This window comes from Anastrepha ludens, chromosome 4 (assembly GCF_028408465.1).
Source record: "Anastrepha ludens isolate Willacy chromosome 4, idAnaLude1.1, whole genome shotgun sequence".
NCBI lineage: Eukaryota > Metazoa > Arthropoda > Insecta > Diptera > Tephritidae > Anastrepha > Anastrepha ludens.
The window spans coordinates 125,103,396-125,124,368 of NC_071500.1; positions in this window are offsets into that span (position 1 = coordinate 125,103,396).

Genomic DNA, 20,973 nt, shown 5'->3' on the forward strand with positions numbered 1-20,973 from the left:
TGGTAAAATCGATGGAGTTTTATCAAACCACTTTATTGCTACTTCAGGTGCATTTGCAGGGCCACTTCTTTTTGTCATTTGTATAAGTGACAAAGCAAATGTTTTTCCTTTTCGAATTTCTTGCCCTTCGGGGAGGATTGAAAAATTCTTAATCTCTTGAGGACTCAGTGGATGCTCAGAAGCTTCAACTCGACTTGAACAATTTTCAACGATGGTGCATGTGGTCACGTCTTTTTTTGAAGATTAAAAAATATTTTCATTTAACATTTTGGAGGCGTCAGAACATTTTCCACACATCACACCATTTCTAATAATGCACTATAAAGTGTAACAGAGTTTAGGGATCTTGGAGTTTTATTCTATACGAAACTTTCTTTCAGTGGTCGCATTCATTTTATTTTTTCAAAATTGTACTCGGTTCTAGGCTCATTCGTCGCAGTACATCCGAATTTTCTGATCCGTAAACCTATAAACTGTTGTTTAGGGCTCTTGTTCTTCGTGCTCACTTAGAGTACGCGTTTATCATTTGGAGACCTTACAACCAACTTTCGATGAATAGAATAAAGCGCGTTCAAATATTTCTTAAGCAGGCATTAGGTTCCCTACCATTTGCTCCATCCCCTACGTTGCTCCATCCTATAATTCTCGGCTAAAGCCAATTAATTTAGAATCTCAGTCTTTTCACTTTCGTTTGTTTTCAGTGTTCTTAATGACATCGTCGACTGTCCAAATTTTCTTGGACGGATAAGCTTTGAGGAACATCAAAGAAGTCTTCGCAATTTTTTTTTATTGGAAATACTTTAAGACTAAATTTGCGAGTAATGCCCCGGTTTCTCGCCCATTTCAAGAATATAATTAATTATCCAATTCCAGACTGCTTGGTTTCGCTTTATTTAGATATAATTTTGTAAAACCTTTAAATCTAGTTGCTTAAAATTCCATTTATATTTATTGCTAATATTTTAGTTGCCCAATTTATCTTGTTTTTCTTTACATTATTGTCTAGTCTGTAAGGTAGTTTGTACTGCAGATTATTAAAATAAATAAAATAAATACATAAAAAGTGTGAAACCTTAAATTTTCAATTTTTTTAAATTTTTAATTTTTGTTTTTAGCTTTTGATATTTTTTAAATTTTTAATTTTTCATACATTCGTATGTACATACATACATATGTACAGCTTTCCTCCTCACTCTGTTTAGTTCCACAATTTCCTGCTTGTTGTCGTATGCCATTCGAGAAATAATTCGCAAAAAAGGCAATGAATAACAATAAGATTTGAAATAATTATGGCTTTGTTGGCTGTAAGACCTTGCATCTTTATTCGCCGTAAAACAATTGATTATACAGTTTCTTTATCTTACGATAAATCAGTTTGGAAAAATGTATGCAAAGGTGCATTAGGGTATTCCCTATTAAACGATGAAACTTGTATTTTTGCTTAGAACTTATGCTGTTAAGTTGTTACATTAGGTCAAAAATTATTGTATAAACTAGTTAAATATGTTTTTTTTTTTTTGATGACTTTAGATAGGGAACGAACCAAGAGAGCAGTTTCAGTGTTTAGATTATCTCTGCTGTGAAGTGATGCATTATAAGAAACTGAAAACATTGTACAAGATGAAGGTGAAGATGTTGGGCGTGTGAAACTTTTTTGCAAAATGATATCTAGATATTTAATTTCATAGTGTTTTCGTGAGCAAATTATTATTTTTACATAAATATAGGGGTTTTCAGTAAGAGCGTATCAATTTTTGAACTTTTTTGAATAAAACACAAACGGTTTGACTTTTTTAACTAATTTTTTTTTATTATCGAGTTTGAACATATACATTTAAGTATGAAATTCGATTTCTGTTGCATGACCACCGCGTGCATGTTTTACGAAGTCCAATCGTTGAACCCAATTTTCGACCACTCTTTTGCATAAATCGGCCGAAATTCCAGCAATTTCGCGATCAATATTGGCTCTGAGCTCACAAATCGTCGCCGGCTTGTTACTGTACACCAATGACTTCACATAACCCCAAAACGGGACGGCTTGTTAAATGGACCGTAAAATGGCCGTAATGCTCTTAAAGTAGCAGCAACAGAACGATTATTTTCATAAAAAATTTGCACGATTTACAATCGTTGCTCAAGTGTGTAGCGTTCCATGATGAAATGTATACTAATGAAGTTTACAAATGACAAGCGAAAAATAAAAAATATTGCGTCGTTCGCCCTCCCTATCGGAAAAAAGTTGAAGCGCACCTATTGAATAACCCTATAATAGTTGCGATTCTTTATGGAGTGCGTTTCATAGTAATATTATCCAGTTTTCACCACTTACAGGTATTTGTTTCTTATTTAATTTTTATAGTTGGTATATGTAAACAAAGTTCACACAAAACCTACAGGGTGGGACATGTAAAATTTGCTTTTTGAATCGGCTATAAAAAAAAACTAATCCATATTTTTTCAAACTTGTTTTTTTTATTTTGAAGATTGAACATTGTAATTTATGAATGAAAAATAATATCGTTCAAATGACTGCAACGACGGGCTTTACAGTAGGCCATTCGATCAACCCAATTTTTATGCACATTTTCGATTGTTTGGGCTCCAATTTCATGAATGGCCACTTCGATTTCGTATTTTAAAGCATCAATCGTTTCTGGATGGTTCGCATAGCATTTTGTCCTTAACGGATCCCCACAAAAAATAGTCCAACGGGCTTAAATCACAGCTCCGAGGCGGCCAGTTGATATCGGAATTTCGGCTGATTATTCGATTTTCAAAAACGGTAGCCAAAAGTTCGAGTGTAACTTTGGCAGTGCGACAAGTTGCACCGTCCTGTTGAAACCAAATGTCGTCCATGTCATCCTCTTCAATTTTTGGAAACAACTCGTTGAGCATGTCACGGTAACGCTCGCCATTTACTGTAACCGCGGCTCCTCGCTCATTTTTGAAAAAAAATGTCCCGATGATGCCGCCAGACCAAAAACCGCTCCAAACAGTGACTCGTTGTGGATGCATTTGCTTCTCTACAGTAACGTGTGGATTTTCTGAGCCCCAAATCCGACAATTTTGCTTATTGACGTAGCCACCGATGTGAAAATCTGAAAAGAGAAAGAAGACTCACCATTTTGGAAATAGGTCTGTGATGGTTAATGTCCGGTTATTCATCAACCGTTTTCGATGTCGACGGCCTGTCACTACGTTCGTCAACCTCGGACCTTCAATCTTTTTCGGCGCGTTCATGCCACTCTTAAACGGCTGTCGGCTATCTTCTTTAGAGTATCATTACCAAAACAGTTTCTAGGGTTTTCGCACCAATGAATCCATTTTTAACTCAAAATTTATTACAAACAAAACTCACCACTTTATATGTTCTGCTTATACAAATAATTACTCTACAAAAATTAATTAATTTATTTGCTTTTCCTAAATGCACGAATCAGAAATATTTGGTTCTTCTTTAAAACGATACTTTTTATTAGATGTGAACTTAGCAAAATGTGCTAGTAGGAGATCTTAAGCGGTTGCATACGTACAGAATTTTCAAAAAATCGATTTTTTTTTTACAGATTATTATTCTTTATAGATTTAGACGTATTTCTGCGGAAATCGATTGTAAAAACTCCCCATTATGCAAAATTATGGTAGGAAATGTAACTGCCCGACGAGAGCTTGATGCGCAATGGTAGCTCCTTCCTTTGAGGCAGCGTTCTCGAGCGGTATGCACTTGAAAGTTTAAACTCGTTTTTCTCGAAACTACAATACTTTTTCCGGCACGGACTGCATGATGACTCATACAGTTTTTATTATTTTTTGATGCGGTTTTTTTTTAATATTCGAAAGTGTTTTTGCGGGAATTTTGATATTTTTAATTTAAAATTTTATAAGCGTAATTAAAGTGTGACATTTATAACGTAAAACGCATACTTTATTTTAAATTCCGTAAATTTCAAAATTTTTCGAAATTCAAAAGTACTCGACAAGCTATAACTACAACTTTATTTTACAAGAATTTTTTTACTTTCACAGATCCATCAACATTTCAAGGAGAAACTTTTTTTTCATTGTACTTTGGGTCCCGTGATTTTTTACATACTAATTTTTGTAAAGAAAAATAAAATAAATTTTTTTTTAACAGTTTAACTGTTAATAAATCATGTATAAAATTTTTTTATATTTATTTCTATTGTTACCCTTCTAAAAACAGTTTTTCTTGGTTCTGGTGGACGTATGGAACCCCTTATTTACCAGTGCCGAAGAAGTGATCACCCTAATATACGCATGCATACATATATCGCAAATGTCATTTGAGTTCAATTGACTTTGAAGACTTTTCATATTGATTTATTCAAATAAATATGCATCATTTGGTTTCTCATTTTCGCTCAATGCAGTTCCTCTCTTTCCGCCATGCAGTCCGTAACACTCAGCCAGACAGCACATGCCAGCACACGTACTCATCTACACACACCCATATTAACTTACACACGTTTGCTCATTTCTTCGACTCTTTTGTTTTGAATTCTATTGTCCAAGTGAAAAGAATCAAATGTGCGGGTATTGAAAAAACAAATACAAATACAGCCGCCTGGCATAGATAAGGCGTATACAATGCACACTTGTGTGAACAGAGAGAGAAAATTTCTATTTGTCTATCTCCTGTTTGTGGCTTGTTTTGGATTTTTTTTTTTGGCTTGGTATAGTCTTATTTTGTTAATTTTAATGTAAATAAAAGTGAATGTATGTTTTAGCTGAAATTCTATAGTAGAAATAAATAAAGCAATTATACAACTACTACTGCACTTTGTATTGATGAGAAGTTTACCCAAAGTATTGAGAAATCAAATATTTGAATTGGGCATGTGCAAATGCGGGCAGATGGACTGTCTTGAGCAGATTGGCGGTAGTTTGAAGAACGAATTAAAGCAATTTCGGAGCATAACGGATAATCGAATTTAGAAATTTCTTGTACTGAAAGAGGGATATCCTTACAATAAAGTAAAAGCAGGACAGAGAGCAAAGAAATAATTTTTTATAAAATTCTTCACACAACGGTTTTTTAACAGCATAGCGCAGGGAAGACAAGGATTGATTAGGCATGCTTTTCATCTGTCCGTTTGTACAACCGATAAGCGCAAATTGAGATATCACAGCTAAAATCCGTACACACTGGCACTTCTCATATAAGCAAGGCTGGTATATTCAAAAGAGCTGATAAAAAAATGATTGTTCAGGAAATTTTAGAAGTAATCTCTTTTCCAATCATTCTTAACTAAAATGTTTATCTCAAAAACGACGTAGTCAAACTCCACCAAACATGGTACGCACATGGCAATTGTTGTTACTCTTTACGCATAAGATTAACCAGAAATGTTGCGCAGCGACCGCCCTAGCCGCTGTGCAACAAATAAGTCAAGTACAATTTTCTTCTTTTTGCTGATTGGCGCGATAGCCGCTCACGTGATTTTGGCTTAGTGCAACAAAGCGCGCCAGTCGTTACTTTCACGCACTAACCGGTGACAGTTGGACACACCAAGTGAGGCCAAGTCCTTCTCCACCTGATCTTTCCAACGCAAAGGAGGCCTTCCTCTCTCTCTGCTACCACCAGCTGGTACCGCATCGAATACTTTCAGAGTCGGAGCGTTTGTATCTACTTGGACGACATGACCCAGCCAAAGAAGTCGCTGGATCTTTATTGGCTGCGCTATGCCTATTTCGGCGGAAAGCTCATTCAGCTACGATACTCGCAGTCACCAACGAGCAAAGAACCACAAATATTCCGCAGAATCATTCTCTCATCAGTGTTAGTGCTGGTTCCTAGATAAACGAAGTCCCTACAAACCTGCAGTGCGCCGACTTCATTTTATCCTCGTTGACCACCAAGTCCATTCATTCGCTTTGCTCCTTTATCCACTTTTCAGCAGTACTTGAAATTTTCTGATTAATTATTTTAACTAAATTTCAAATTTATTTAGCGACAATACATAGCCCAAGTTCTGCTGTTTTATAAAAACAAAAAAGTTATTATAATAATAATAATTGAACTTCTACGTGTTCTCAATCGATACAAAAAAAAATCTATCTGCCATGTCCTGGCGAAAAGTAAACATTTTTTTAATAAATTGATATCGCCTTTTTCGTTTGATACCCATATTAATATCATCGAATGGGAATGAATGTTTAGAACAATTTTTTGAAAATCTACACCTTCGAACGTCCTTTAAAAAATTAAATTGATGAGAAAAAGAAAAACTGAGTATGCTCAGAGTGTATCTCAGCATTATTATATAAACTCTATATGAAATTTTTCCTGAATAAGAAATAAAGAAGTTTTTTGTACCGCGATGAAATCAGAGATCACTCCGATACTATTTATTTACATTCTAATAAAAAACTACTTTGAAAGATTTATTACGACTGAAAAATGCAAAGTCTCATTTTAAGCCAAGAATCCTGATTGTATCTGCTTACAGTGCACTGATTTTTCAAGAGTATTTTGCTGAAATTTCAATGAATATCGTTGCACCTTAGTCGCCTTACTTAGCGTCGTGCAATTTCTGACTGCTCCCTAAGAACAAAGGGTTTCTCAGAAGACAGCGTTTCAACGCGATTGAGGATATAAAGATCGAACTAAAGGCTCTGAAACTGGTCATTGAGTGAATTGTTTAGCATATTCGGGCGGATCTATGAAAATGTAATTATTATTAAATTTTTCCATTTTTTTAGTCAATGCAAAACAATAGTAAAAAAATATTTTGCAATGAAAAGTGGACTTCAGCTGCAAGTCATTAAATAGATTAATTTTATACAGTACATTTTGTGAATCGGGAAAAGTTCGCCCTCACCCCAGTTAGCAGCCAATTACACGCCCGATCAGTTTCTGTTGCAAGGATATTATTTTTTAATAATTTGATCTACCAGGTTTTTCTCAGCCTTTCTTCATGTTGCCGACCGTAGAAGGTGCGTTTTAAAATTCTCAAAAATTCCCTAAATTATTTACACAAATTCAGTATGATTAGTATCTGTATCCACACAATATTTTAATGACATTCGGAACTTGGAACCCCTAGATCTTCTAATTCGAAAGGAAGCGATGAAGGCGGCGTACAGGCTCAAGTTAAACGGAGCCTGGGAAATGAAGTAAGCACTGACCACTATCAGATAAGCCACCAGTTGTCGGAGCGGTGCACACTGTTCTCGATGCCAGTGGACAATCGGGAGCCTGTCGTTAGCTTCGGTAGGAAGTATGATGTTTTGATCCCAGATAGAGATCAATGGTTAAGTCCAGCGAACCTATTAACGGGATATCAGCACACTTTCTACACCGACGGATCCAAAACTAGTGATGGTAGCGGATCTGGAGGGTGCTTAGACGAAGACACTAAGTACTCCTATGCCACAGGGCAGATGGCCATGGTATTCTTTACGGAAGTCTATGCCATCTTGAATGCGGTGTACTGGCTAATTGAGAAATAGTGGCGGGGCAGCAGTATTGGAATTTATAGTGACAGTCAAGCTGCACTGAAAGCCCTTGCTAGCCCACGCTGCTCTTCGAAGTTAGTCGGTGAAGGTAAGGCAAAACTAAACAGTGTTGCAAAACACAACAAAGTTAGTCTTATTTGGGTGCCTGGACAGTGTGGTATTATAGGGAACGAGTTAGCTGATAAATTGGCAAATGAAGGCTCTGCAAGTATGCCACTAGGCCCTGAACCCTTTCTAGGTGTCAATTCCGCATCGATTCAACTATGGATTGACGACTTCATGAGGTCTACTCATAGAGGACGTTGGTCTGCGTTGAACTTGTGCAGAGTAGCCAAGTGCTTTGTGAAAGAACCAAACAGGAAAATAGCTACCTTTCTCCTAAAACTCAACAGAAAGGACCTGAGAGTACTGGTGGGTGTAATCACACGGCACAACGTCTGTGGTCAGCATATGGCTACCATGGGGGTCGTAGACACCCCGATATGCCTATTCTGTCTTGAGAATGACGACACTGCAGATCATTTTCTCTGTAGCTATCCTGCATTTTCCAGAATCAGACTTAGGATATTGGGTTGCGACATACTGAGTATGGATAAAGTTCATACTCTTCCTCTGCCGTAGCTCTTAAGATTCATCAATGGTTCCAAGAGATTTGTGGAAGAGTGACCTTAAACTAATTTATCCATCTTACCACCCACTTTTTATTTTTCCTATCTTTATTCTTTCTATTGAAATCTATCCGGGTGTAGTACAATGGTCTCCTGACTGAGTGCATGGACTTGTCCAGCCTCCCACAAATCTAATCGAATCTAATCTACCACACAAAAGCCTTAAATAAGAATTACGAAAAGTATTACTTTTCTTTTTGAAATGAATTTTCTTGCCAAAAAGCATTTTCACCGAGTTCGTTACTACTACAGGTGAATGCAAATACCGAAGCCTTTAGAACAAATCAAAATAGTGGCAAGTGAAGTTTTTGTCGTAAAAAATTTACAGTTTTGGTTGCACCGACACTTTAAGTTTTGACCTAATTAGGTACACATATATGTACATACAAACATGCGTTTATATTTATTACAGTTTCTTTGCTTACTGTTGAAGCGCCCCCGATGTTTGGCTAGCCGTGCTGCTCCTAATGAAGTATGCATTTCTACACTTCATGTATTGTTTGCTTGCAACATAATGTTGCACATGTCGCTGTCGCTGTCATTACTGTTGCTAGCGCACCAAAAACACACACCCACCTACACAAAAACTGCTTTAGTCATAAATATTGTTATTATTGTTTTTGTTTTTATTGCTCTTGCCTGCATTGCCTAATGTAGCGTGCAATACCAGCTAACTAATTAAACCACTTCTCTTAATAGTGAAACAAAGAAGAAGCGAGTAAGAAAATCGCATGAAAAGACTTGCAGTTTACAAGCATTCCATTTTCGCCCTAATTCACAAAGAGGTTAAATTCAGGTGAAAGTGTAAAAGAACTGCATACTTTTTTCCAGGTCTTCTTGATTATTATCACTCCACTCATGAGGCAGATTATCATGCAATTCCATTCGCAAGAATTATTAGTTGTCAGGTAATACAAAAAAACAGGGCCACAATGTGCGCGTCTGTAAAAAAATCCTGATATATCATTCGAATAGTAGAAAACTAGGCAGAAAACTTTATGCCAAACTGGGTATTTTAGAGCGTTTTTCTAGACGTATTGAACTTCGAAACGGGCTATCAGTCAAACCAGTTGTCCAAGTAGCCCAACATTTTCCAAATTTCTGTTTAGTATGATTGGTCCTAGATCCTGTTTTTTTGCTCGTATTAGAAATGATGTCTGATTTACTTCTAAACGCCCCTTGTACAAGGGCGCTTCTATATGTGCCCGTGTTTGATGACAGAGGGCGTTCCTGAGGGAACGACGGCAAAACAAATTTCAGACTGACTGATAGGTTGGTTTGACTTTTGCAGCTATGCGAGTAAGACGTGCTTTGTAATTGTCGCTAAGATGGAAAAACTGCAGTACCATTCATTAATTCGCTTCTTGTTTTTAGTTGGGAAAAAACGATAAAAGCAAAGTTGGATCCCTTTTTGATGAGGAGCGACCAGCACGACCGGCAGATGTGGTTACCGAGGAAATCATTCAAAAAGTCCACAACATATTTCTCGCTGATCGACGGTGATCAAGGTGTGTCGGCCGGAATGGCAATTAATATTTTACATTATAAGTTGGCGATGAAAAAATTGTCAGCCCGAGCGGAGCCACGATTGCTCACGGTGGACAACAAGCGGATACGGCTGTTAGTTTCGTAGCACTGTTTGGAAAAATTTAAGTGAGATCCGAAAGAATTTTTGCGTCGAGTTGTCACCCCTGATGAAACCTGGTTTCATCATTACACACCAGAAACTAAGCAACAATCAAAACATTGGATTTCTCTCGGTTAATCTGCTCCAGAGGAGGCGAAAACAGTCTCATCGGCCGAAAAGGTCATGGCGACGATATTTTGGCATGCGAACAGCGTCATCCTCATGGATTTTTTAGAAAAAAGGAAGAACGATCACTGGACGATACTACAGTGAGTTATTGGACCGCTTACACAAAAAATTGGCGGAGACACGGCAGCTTGTGGCGAAAAAGAAGTCGCTGTTTCGCTACTATAACGTACCAGCACAATTATCTGGAGTTGCCGACGCCAAACTGCATGAATTGCGTTATGAATTGCTGCCGCACCTGCCGTATTCACCCGGTTTTGCTCCCTGCGACTTTTTCTTGTTCCCTAACATAAAGAAATGGCTCGCGGGAAAAAAATTTAATTCAAACGCGGACGTCATGGAAGAGGCACTATGTTGAAAAAGAAAAAAAATTTGAAAAAATGGTGTCTTCGTTTCCAACACGGGTGCTTATTGAACCCCGCTCGTATTATCCACCGCCTAGCAATGGTGTTTCCAAGTATTTACGTAGATATGACCTTCAGCAATTCTTCTTTTCGTTATTTCACTCAAATGCAAATTTTGTTGCTTAACTAAAGCACTTAGTCAATTCAGAATTTGTTATCCTATTGCTTATAAATTTTTCCTAGCTATAAAGAGAAATTAATTACACTTAAAGAAACTTCTGCAATCCATTTTTTTGCGTTTGATGGCCGCAACGCAATCAACAATTTCAAGAATTCCTTCTTTAATCTTCTATACAACCAAAAGTCAGTGGAGGCATTTCTCATCCCCCACCTACACTCTTCTTCCTCCCTCATACGCCTACATATTCGTTTCGCTTCTTTCACCTCTTTCTCGAAAACAGCCCCAAACTCAAACGGGTACTCACTCATCCTATTATGGACGCCATGAAGCGATAGGCAACGGCGGTTGGCTAAAAATTGTGTGTTGACTATTGCCGTGGCTTCTGACGCAGCATAGCTGCTGTTAATCTAATTTATTCAATATAATTACGAACTTGGCGACTTTTGAAATTCTCGCGTTAATTACTTCAAATGCCCTATAAAGGAACTGAAAGCCGCGAAGCAGTAGGGAAAATTGGTTGTTTGAAGTGGGCAGCCCAGTTTTAAGTGACTTGAAGGCGTTTGAAGAGTAAGAACGAATATCAAGGCAATTGTTGTAGTCACTAGACTTTGATTGTAGGCCAAGTTGACTGCGTTGAAGCGTTGACTACTCAAGCGAGATTGGGGTCAGGTGAAGAAGCTGCAATAAAAATGAAATTGCGTAAGCAAATCTTAGTGATTTCTGCATTAATTACTGCCTTGATTGGCTTATTGAAAATATCAATATAAAGTAAGTAAAAAATGTGACTGTTTAAAGGCGAGAGTAAAGCCATCCGTAATGCAAAATACTAATTGTTTGAAAGCGACAAATTACGTTAAGATTTTTTCAGAAATTAAAAAAAAAAACAAAAAATGTTTAGATTATCGACTTTTCAACTTAAGGCGGTCTAGAATTTTCAAACATACTTTTTTTGTTTTTGATATTTCGAAAGTAAAGGCTTGTAAGAATATACTGTCAAATTTTTAAAAGGATATTCCCAGTATTTTCGATTCTTCAGCCGTTTTAGTTGGTAGAGGGAGATTCGGCACGTGGCCACTCTCATAACTTTAAACTCATTTATCTCGCAACGACTTTTACGGCCTGCTGTTGTCAAACAAAAAAAAAACTTTTCAACCGAATCGTCTGTAATTTTAAAATTAATTATTTCGACAATTATTATTTTTTTTTTAATCTAGTACGGGACATACCATAGCTACAGTCATGGTTGGTTCGTTGGTTAAAGTGGTGATTCTTCCAGAATCCAACTAGCGCTTCCGCACCATTTTGTTGCCACATCCTCGTTACCAATTTGTTTAACGGTTATTTACAGCATAACTATATCCAGTCTGTGCGGTTAAGAAACCTTATTAGGTTGTTAACGTCTAAGCCAGATAGTTATTCGAGATTCTAGAACAGCGGTTGGCCCAGGGTTAACAGTCTGTCCTTCCATAGGGCAGGGCATTCACAGAGGAAATGGAAGATTGTCTCCTTTTTCTCCGGTTGTTTGCAACTGTGACAGTATGTATTGTGAAGGATACCCATTTTGGCTGCTTGTTCTCCGATAGCCCAAAAGCCAGTTATGACTGCCGTTAGTCTCCAGGCGTCCCGTCGTTACATTCTTATTAATGCCGACGATTGCTTGAGGTTGTAGGTGGGCCATAACGTTCTGCTAATTTTGCATTTCGTCTGGACTTTCCATCTACAGTCCGCAATTCGGAGGTATTTTTGGGAAATTGTACTCTTTGGGAAATTGTACTCTTATTCATGGCAGATCCCCCTCTTGCCAGTCCACCAGCTTTTTCGTTACCTTCTATGTTCCGATGTCCCGGGACCCAGATTAAGGTAACTTTATGGTTTTCACTCAAGATGGTGAGGCTATTCCTACTTTGTTCCACCACTTTAGAGGTTGTTGTAGCCGAACCCAGTGCCTGGATTGCAGCTTGGCTATCCGAGAGAATAGCGATATTACCCTTAAAAGAGAAATCTGCGATTAGTAGCCTACAGGCTTCCCCAATTGCTAGTACTTCCGCCTGGAAGACACTGCTGGTATTAGGGAGACGCACAGATTTCTCAATTTTAAGTTCGTGAGGATATATACCAGCTCCAACACCGCAGCCCATCTTACTTCCATCCGTATAGACTGTAGTGTCGAAGTTGTTTAGGGAGAATCCTTTATTCCATTCTTCCTTAGTTGGAAAGAGAGTGGCAAAATTCCTAACGAAAGTTACCTTCGGGACGATGTAGTCAGTTCTCACCGAGATTAACTGAGTTTGTCGCAATAATAGACTAGCATGACCATAAGTTTTTTCTATCCAGCGACCCGCTTCATTTAACCTAAATGCACTCATGGTTGCCGTCTTCTTTATATGTAGATCTATTGGAATAACATGTGTCAGTGCATTGAGAGCCTCTCTAGGACATGATCTGATTGCACCGACCGTTATTGCACATGCTGATCTTTGTATTCTGGCGAGTAGTTTGGTATTGTACTCTCTCCCTAGAGCCTTCCACCAAACTACCGAACCATACGATAAAATAGGTCGTATAACCGTCTTATACAGCCATAATGTATGATTAGGTTGAAGACCCCATCTTCTTCCAAGCATACGTTTACAGGCATATAAAGCAATTTCTGCCTTCCTTACCCGTTTTTCAACATTTGATTTCCAGCTTAGTTTGGAGTCCAGAATTACCCCTAAGTACTTTGCGCTGGATGATAGTGAGAGAGTTTGTCCGTTAATATTTGGTAGGGTAAAAGTTGGTACCTTATATCTGGTGGTGAAAAGCATAAGTTCTGTTTTACGTGGGTTTAAACCTAGGCCACAGCCTGTGGCCCAAGAGTTAAGCTCGCCTAACGCCCTTTGGATGATCCCACTAATCGTATTAGGACACAGTTCTGACGCCATTAACACCACATCATCAGCGTACGCCACCGATTTTACCCCACCTCTATTAAGTTTTGTTAAGACTTTGCTAATAACGCATAACCAGAAAAGTGGAGACAATACTCCCCCTGTGGGATGCCTTTCAGATAAATAGAAGAGGTCAAAAGCGTCCAGGTCCAATTTTTCGGGAGGGTCAATTTCAGCGTCATTTTTTTAATTAAAAAATATATATATATTTTACTCATATTTGTAGGTAAAAGAACTTGAATAAAAAGCCTAAAAAATTTAAATATCGATTTTAATTTTGTTTTTTGATGTAAAATTTCTGAAAATACCCTAAACTTCCGAGCTCTAGACCACCGGGACCCCTTAAGACACACCCATTTTATAGCGATGGCTTCGTTGGCTGCCTAAGTGATTCGAACCTATGATTAACTCAAATAAATTATTGCAATTCATAACAATACGGAGTTATTGAGACTTTTTGGTATTTTAAAGAGCTTTATTAAAATATTTCTAGTAATTTCAGCCATAACTTCTACAAATATTAGATGAACCATTTGACAAAACAAAAAAAAAAGTCGTCTTCAAGAGGTACTTCCACTGCTTATTAAATCCGATAAAAAAACATGGAACGTTGAGTTCGGTACCGCATTTTAGAAAATTTCAAGTTACTATGTATTATTTTAAAATAAAAAGCGGAAGAAAGTATTAATGTAGAATAAAAAAGTTAAAAAAATGGCAGAACCATTTAACAGCACTCAATATTCCACAAATTTTGCTTTTTTATTTGATTAATCTGTTAAATTATTAAGCTCTGAATAAATAAGCTAAATTAGCTGAGTTTGAGTTGAGAGCCCCGAACCGATTTCTCTCATTTCAAAGACGGTTACTCGATTAACTTCGTTGGCACCTATTGCAGGTTCATCCTTTTTGTGGATTAGGCAGAGTATCTTACGTTCAAAGCGGCAAGCAAGTATTCATCCAACCACACTTTGCATAGAAGCTGATGCACGCAGCTTACCAGCTCCGCCTCAACAAAGTTTGGTAGCTCAGTCGGTAGTCTATCCACTCACTATCTATTACATTACAGTTAGTTGAACAATCCATCTCGTCTTCTATGTGACTTCCACTGTTGTTACCATTCAACAAGGTTCAGAACTATTCAGTAGAGGTCGCTATTCAGTCAACAGGTCCTTATTTTAAGGTCACTATATAGCTAGGAGAACCATGAGTTATTTTCCTCGCGCAAGGAAATGATTAGAATTCCCTGGGCTGCCTGTGGACTGCTCGTCCTGTGGAAAGGACATCCTGTCAACACAGCGAGCGCTGGGCAAGTACACAAAGTTTCAGGGTCAAGATATCCTTCAGGTCATACGTGGATCGAGGGCCCTCGAGGGAACTTCTAACACTAATAAAGTCTAAAACCGCATAACTCACCGTAAGGATAAACTGAGAATGTTCACCGGCATACTCAAAAGCCATTGCAGATTACGCAGTCATCAGCACAGGATTGGGATATGGTACACTGACTCTTGTCGTTTGTGCGACCAATTCCCGGATACTCCAATACACCTTCTACTTTATGCAACGCTCTAACGTAAAGAAGGTGTCGACTTCTCGGTCAATTGCAGCCAGAAGAAAGGCATATTCGCTCAGCCCAAGTCAGCTTTGTCTTAAGTTTTATAAGAGCACTGGCTTTGGATGAGGTACTGTGATGAATAGAGCGCCAAAAGATCATCAGATTGAAATGTGAACCTCAAATAAAATCTATCTGTCTCATAAAGCCGCTGTTCTCCGATTGTTACGGATATCTCAACCGGGTGTTGTGTTAGATATTCATGCGGCGAGACTTGGCATTACTTTGCGTCCCCTGTTTTGAAAGTGAGGTGGGACTATCTCAGTACCTACTTGTCAACTGTTTTGCTTTCGCAATACTAAACTCTAGGCGTTTTGGCTGCCACTATTTCACTACAGCTGAGGAGATAACAGGTTTGGTAATAACGCGCCTGCTACATTTCTTCAAAACCACGATGCGGTTGATAATATCGTTAATAGTCATATTTCGGTCTTTCATTCTCTTACCTATTTCACTCTCCTGATACCCTTTAATGATATCGCAATAAACGAATTAAAATCCTGTTCAAGTGAGCCTTCCTATACTTGGGTGCAGCCGCATAACCCGACCTAGGTTGTAGCTGAGTGCCTATGTTGACTATTTTCCAAATAACAGGTTTAAGGTTAGCATGTAAAAGCGTTCATGCGCTTGAAGTTTTCTTGAAGTATACTTCGAAATATTACAAATTATATAAAAATTGAAAGCAGTGCCAAGAAATTCACTCCATTTGCCTTGTTAAAAATTTAATTTCAATAATACAAAGCAAGTCATATTTACGCTGAGATCCGCAGAAATTTTGTATTTGCCACTTTCTCTAATGCGCATACAAACGAATACATTCCGACTGATTAGCTCTACCAGGGAAATAACTTAGCAGCTCTCGCCGCAGCTGCTGGTGTGAGATCTGGAGACGACTTGTCTAAAAGTTACTAATCGTAATGAAACTGATGAAAATGAAGATGAGAGCGATTATGAGGATAATGGCAGCCAAAAGGCATTCAACAACGAAAGCCGAACTCCTCCGGCAATCTGCTGCTAGGTGTGTACGTGTGCGTGTGCGTGGAAGCGTAAATGTGGGGGCTGAGAAAATGAAAATGAATTGGCTGAACTGAACTGTTGGCTGTTGGCGAAGCTGCTACCAAGTTGAGAGCAACCGCGTTACGGAATTGTATTGTGGTAACTTGCGGTTGTACTTGTAGATTTGTGCCTGCGGCTGTGCTCTCACCAACTGCCAACATCAGCAAAGGCAATTACGTGGTAAAATATGATGGCATGCTTTTTGGAGCGAAGCCAAGATGTGCCGTACGACTCCAAATGGCAGGCATAAAAATTTAATCCAAATGTTCGCGCTCGTGGCGCTAAGGCACCATAAAGCAAGTTTTAATGTTTATTTTTAATTATGATCTTTGATTTGTGGCGCACTTTGACGAGAATTGGCGCAATCCAAGTGGTCAGTCAGCCTGGCAATGAAGCAAATACGAGTACTTACACTTTTTCTCATGACCCAGTAAATTGCGCATCCATTTGACAGTCGCAGCTGAATAAAAAAAAAATTACTTTAAAAGCAAGAAAGCAGAGCAGTACAGCAATGCGTAAGTTGTTGTGGGTGTGCGCGCTTAATTTCCGCCATGGTATAGTTGAGCACATTTTGCATTTAACTAATATTTTGCTTCGGCACTCTTCCTAACGCTACTCGAAATGTAACACTTTGCAAAATCCGCCTCTTACGCCACTCTCACTTGCAGTTTCGAAAATTTTATGGAACTTTTGTGAAAGTTCTTGGCACGAATAGCTGCAGAAAGTTGTAGCACTTTGGCAACACCTAAATAAGTCCGAGTGGCTTGAGTCGGCAGTCAGTGCAGGTGGTGCGAGTCGAAAAGTTAGCACTTCATTTTATTTGCTGCTGTTGCAAGTAGCTCGCTGTTTATTTGCTGCGAAAATCTCGCTAATTTTCTCTACTTCACTCCGTGTGTTGAGGATTTACAGAATGAATGTGAATAATAACGAAACCTTCACATAAATGGCTATAGGATGTTGAGGCCGTGCGAGTATACTGATGAATATTTTTGTTTACACTTATATATATAGGGTTCTTCATTAGGAACGCGCGCGTCTTGACGGTGAATAATAGCCATCTTGGTTTATTTGGCCCAATAAATTCTATTATATCAAATAGTGGAAGAAATGTCAAAATTTTAATTAAATTATCTATAGTTCCCATGTGTCAAGTACACTCTGGAATAGGCTGTCGCGAAGGCATGCGGGAGGGAGATCTTCTCGCTATTCCAGAAGCTGGCCATTGACAGATGGACTAACGGTGACGGATGTCTACAAAAAAAACGTGGCCCAATTTCAACAAATCCAGAACTGACGATGGTTAGGAAAGTCACCAGCAGACATATTCAGAATTACTTCAACAATAACCGGAAACTGGGTTTTGGTATACCATGCCAGGAAGATGGGATGGCCGTAGAACGATGCTGGAATCAAGAAGAATCTAAGTAAAGAGTCGTTCACTAGTTGTGTGTGTGCCCAAGTCTGGGTGTTCTACGAACATAAAATGCTGCGGCAATTCTCGATGGTAAAGAAATTGCAGAAAAGAAAATAGGCGACATAGGCAGATTCATATTCAAATCAAGATGGTTCGACTAATAAAAACAGGGATCAATTTAGAGTTAAAGGATTTTAAAGTGAAATAAAACAAAAAAAAATTCAAATCTATTGTGAAACGTTTATTATTTTTGTGTAGAATCAGTCAAGACATTTATAATCTTTTCCCGCCAATTTTGAATGACTCGCTGTAGGACTTCGGTCGGTATCTCGTGAGTAACTTTAGTTATGTTGACTTCCAATGTTTCAATCGAAGCTGGTTTATCCACAAAGCATTGAGACTCTGCATACCTCCACAAATAAAAGGGCAAAGGTATGATATCACACGACCTTCGTGGCCAATTCATTGGTGGGAGACGGGAGATAAATTCCTCACCGAAACGAGAACGCAGTAAATCCATTCTTTCAGGGGCTGTATGACAAGTGGCGGCCCAACCAAGTGTTATGGAGATCACGGCATCAAAATCATCAATTTCCGGCATCAAAAAGTCGTTTATTATGGCGCGATAGTGTTCGCCATTCACTGTTACATTAGCGTCAGCCTCGTCTTTGAAGAAATATGGGGCGATGCTTCCTCTAGCCCATAGACTGCCCCAAACGATTGGGTTTAATGGATGTAATGGTTGTTCTGCTGTTACGGCCGCCGTAACCGATTGGATTGGTGCGTGACTACCATTCGGAATTCACAGAGAGAACGTTGGTTCGAAACTCGGTGAAAACACAAAAATTGAGAAAAACATTTTTGTAATACCGACCGCCCCTCGGCAGGCAATGGCAAACCTCCGAGTGTATTTCTGCCATGAAAAGACCACTCATAGAAAATATCTACCGTTCGGAATCGGCTTAAAACTGTAGGTCCCTCCATTTGTGGAACAACATCAAGACGCACACCACAACTAGAAAGATGAGCTCGGCCAAACACCCAAAAAGGGTGTAAGCACCAATTATATATGTAGGTATATATATATATAATGGTTGTTCTTGAATGGCTTCTGGTTGCTCCCAAATACGACAATTTTGCTTATTGGCCTGAGCGCGCGATGAACACTTTTCACAGAGCATCGATTTTCTTAATATATTTGTAAGCGTTGTTGAGGCGTAATGAAATGATGAAATGTCAATGAATACTGATGAAATGTCAATGAATACTGAAAACAATTTATGTACTTAGTTTGACAGTAGTCACGCGTGATTTGTCAAAAAACTGCCTATTAGAAAAATTACCTCCAATCTGATCACCTTTTACAAAGAGTTTATAAAAATTACATCTTTTGTTTTCATTGGGTCTGGACTTTGCAACGCAGACAACTGCTCCACCATCACCACCGCACCATGTTTATCAGGTCTTTCTAGTATTAAACAAATGATATTCACTACTAAGTGACGGACAGTGGTAGGCCTCTAATTTTTTATTCAACTATTTTTGTAGCTAAACAGTTTTAGATCTTAACTCTTAACAAATATCTACCTTTCTTGGCCTAGCACTAAATCAAATTCTATCGGTGCATCATGCGGCCAGCACCTTTTGGGCAGAAGCAGAGCAATCGTTGAGCTATGACTGTAGCAACTGAGCTTTTTTAATTAAAAATCTACTTTATCCTTTTGTGCTTGGCGCTTAAAGTCGACTCCAACTTTCAATTTGCCTAAAGTTGTTGCTAAACTTGCAAGCGAACTGTTGAACTGAATGAAATGAAATTTTAATTTTCTTGGAAGCCGCAAATATATTTACGAAATACCACCAGTTTAGAATTGTAGACAAGTGCTAAACGAAGAAAGTCATTACCCCACGATTCGACTCATTGAAATCACTTAAAAATAGTCAAATATATGGTCAAGTAACCCAAGAGCAACAATCGTGGACAAACAGAAAAAGTTGCCAGCTTTACTTATCAAAAATAGCGGCAAACAACACCAACAACAACATTGCGCGCAACTGACATTTCGGTAATAGAATACCAAAACAGTGAAACAGTTTTGTGGTTTCCTGCACATCGAAAGCTGTCAACAAACACACACACAAGGACGCATATACAAATGCATAAATGAAAACTGACACAAGCACTTTCGCATATTAACATATAAGGCATACATCTATGTTTACACACACATACATATGCATCTACTCGTACGTGCCATCATATGAATGGCCACATGTAACTAATGGTTGCGGCCGGTGGCGGCATTTGCTGCTGACAAATTTTGTCAAACGCATTCGTTACTTGCTGCAATGCAATTGCTCTGCGAATTGTTGTTGTTATTGTAATGTTGTCGTGTAGGCTATGATGTAACCGCTACAATTACTCATATTCAGTTACAGCGAAAATGCACACACACTCACACGCACACAAGTAGATAGCAGATGTAACAACGAAAATGGCGCATTCGCCAGTTTTGCGGCTTCGGCGGTTTATCCGTTTTGCTAACCGGGAAAAATTTTTCAAATGTATGGTATGTATGTAATATATATGCCAAATTTTAATCATTTTTAATGTTTAATTAATAATATGACTGAAATATCAAATATTTCTATATTTGCTAGAGTTAGCGAAATGTGATGGGTAAATATGTATCCGAAAGTGTTTGAAAGTGGAAATAATCGTCAACTTTTGTGCACTTCAGCCACTTTTTGGTGTTAATTTGCGATTCGTGAAAGATTCTTTCACTTTCAATCTCGCGCGCTTTTGTTGTTGTGGCTGTTTGGGGAATAATTCAAATTTGCGGCTGATACCAGAAAAAGTCTCTGCGCGAAATTTGTGAAGTTTCAAGTACTTTTGTTGTAGTTTGCATGAAATGGTAGGGATTAACGAAAAATAATTGGGGAAATGATTTAATATTTTCACATTTTCTCTCGGTTCTTATTACGGGTATCCAGCATACAGTCGTTGGCGAAATGTGCATTGACGGATTGGTGGCCACAGAGTTCGCGCTGTTTGTAAGTTTCTGTGATATTCAGTGCATTCAGATTATAATGAAAGCGGCAATACATCCCAGTTGTTGGATTTGCATAATCTTTGACAATATCTTGAATACGCCGTTCATTGGAAGAATAACCCCTTTCACCGGTATTTGACCTGCTCATCAGTTTAGTGGCAATTAAAACTTCTTTAATGCTGAAAATTCTTGCTGAAGTTAAATTGAATTTGCATTAGCAGTAAAATTTTACTGATGCCTCCCAATAGTTAGGGGTATTTAAAAATTAATGTACAGCCACTGCATGAAAAAAAATCATTAGAGGATTCCTTCTGTTTTGGATTCTAGTATTTTGGATATTTTCGTCGATTTTTCTGAAATTTGACTTATTTGTGGACTTGAGTATAATGAGGTAAAGTGAAAATATTTTGAAAAAATCTTCTT